General features: G+C 41.7%; 1 pseudogene; it reads left to right on the forward strand.

Moving 5' to 3' along the window:
* The first annotated feature begins 1487 nt into the window (after window positions 1-1487).
* On the forward strand, window positions 1488-2021 carry LOC145982155 (protein GVQW3 pseudogene; annotated as a pseudogene).
* The last annotated feature ends 379 nt before the right edge of the window (window positions 2022-2400 follow it).

A 2400-nucleotide genomic window follows, 5' to 3' on the forward strand; every position in this document is an offset into this window, starting at 1 on the left:
AAGTTGCTAATACAAAAATTAAAGGATAGATTTGGGTTCCATAGCAAAGCAATTCTCTGGATGGAAAGTTTTCTCGCAAATAGAAAAATCTCAACGAAAGTAGGATGTTCATTTTCCACCGAGCAGTCAGTGTCTGCAGGCATTCCACAAGGCTCTGTACTTGGCCCAAAATTATTCAACCTATTTATTGACGATATCACACTAATAAATTCAGATTCATCGATTACTCTGTACGCAGATGACTGCCTTCTCGTCCATGTTGGAGATACGTACCAGGATGTAAAGGAGAAAATGGAAAACTCATTTCCCAAAGTATTAACGTGGTACAACATCAACAACGTGAAACTTAACGTTGCAAAGACGAAGGCTATGGTGCTTCACACCGGTAAGGGAATCCCGGCTAACACGATAGATATTACCCTTAATGATGCCAGAGTACCTTTGAGCAATCATTTAAAATATCTTGGAATCATTATCAACCCCCAGCTAAATTTTAACCTCCAAATAAATAACTATATCCGTAAAATTTAACACCATATTTACATATTTCCAAACATTCGTAAATGTCTCAATAGAAATCTTAGTAGACATTTCTACCTTTCCTTTATTCGTCCTGTATTAGAGTATGATGCTAGTGTTATATTTGGCGGTAACTTAACTCATCTGAAGAAACTTGAAACTATCCAAAACAATTGCTTAAGAACCATTCACATGCACTCCCAACAAAATAATTCCCAACAATTGCGCAAGTTTTACAACATACTGACAGTCACTTCGAGAATACATTACATCTACCAGAATAAGGTATTCCATAGTATTCATAACAAATAATCTCCATTGCATCATAGGATTCAGCTTGGATCCGAGTTCAGTACCCAAAACACCAGATCGTCCTTACATAGAGACCTAGTAATCCCCAAACCTAATAAAAGCAGATTTGGTCAGAAGTCCTTCTTGTACCTAGCAGGGATAACCTGGCGTTCACTCCCTACGAAGGTCAAACTCAGTACCAGCAAAGCGCAATTCTGTCATCTTTTACGTTCACATGCCTATAAATTCTAACTCACAGTAATATTACTTTAAGTGCTTACCTTCCCCCCCCCCCCCCACACATATGATTTAAATTTTCATCCCTATCCTTTTCAAACGAATTCCATACACATTAATATCCAACCCACACACGCATACACCTTATTTTCTTTTAATAACACTCAAACTTTCCTTATTTCATTGCTACTTTGCTACTATGTACCACTCTACATGCTCATGTAAATTCATATATATATATATACAGGGTCTGTATTTTAAGTAATGAGAATATTTTTTTTCTGGCGCGACTAGACATCAGAGCGCGCTGGGACCGGTTAGAGTCGATAGTTGGGGGTGTGACCTTGAAAGCGCTCCAAGCGGCACTTGCCTGCTGGCATCCGTTGAGGCATGATAACGCTTGGCGTGGACGTCTGCAAAGTAATGTGTGCAAGAGCAAAATGCAGCAAAGCATGGAACAGCGGTACACGATCAAATTTTGTGTGCGACTTGGAAAATCTGGTGCAGCAACGCTGGAAATGATTCAGAAAGCATTCGGCAGTGACAGTTTATCACAAGCGCAAGTGTTTCGGTGGCACAAAATGTTCAAAGAAGGCCGGGAGAGCGTGGAGGACAAACCCCTTGCAGGGCGCCCGTCAACTTCAAGAACCAGAGACAACGAACAACGTGTGCGAGATTTGCTGAACGCGGACAGGCGTGTCAGTGTGCGGTTTATCGCGGATACGCTAGGACTCGATAAAAGGGTTGTTCACAAAATCATCACCCAGGATCTTGGGATGAGAAAAATTTGCGCCAAGCTCGTCCCTAAAGTTTTGACGAACGAGCAATTGCACAACCGCGCGATCGTGTCGCAAGATCTTTTGGAACGCATTGAAGACGTGATCCATCATGACAATGCGCCATGTCACACGTGCTTCGTGGTTAGAGAGTTCCTGATGAAATCTGGCATCACAACGATTCCTCAGCCTCCCTAAATCTCCGACCTTGCCCCTGCAGATTTTTTCCTCTTTCCCAGAGTGAAAACAGCCCTCAAAGGACACCACCACGGAACCCTGGATGCGGTCAAAGCGGCTTGCACGCGTGCACTGAAGGATGTTCCAGTTGCTGACTTTCAGGGAGCGTACGACGTGTGGAAAACTCGCCTGCAGAAGTGTGTTGATGCTCAAGGGGCATACTTTGAAGACTACTAAAGGTTTGTAGCGATATCTGTAATAAATGTTGTTTTCTGGTTTTTATTCTCATTACTTAAAATACAGACCCTGTATATTTACAACATAGGTCATCAAGCCATTATTTGTATTAATATTGTTCTAATGAAATGTTGTATGGCTTAATTGTAACCCTACTGAGATA

The sequence above is a fragment of the Lepisma saccharinum genome (assembly GCF_977018435.1).
Source record: "Lepisma saccharinum chromosome 12 unlocalized genomic scaffold, izLepSacc3.1 SUPER_12_unloc_1, whole genome shotgun sequence".
Lineage (NCBI taxonomy): Eukaryota > Metazoa > Arthropoda > Insecta > Zygentoma > Lepismatidae > Lepisma > Lepisma saccharinum.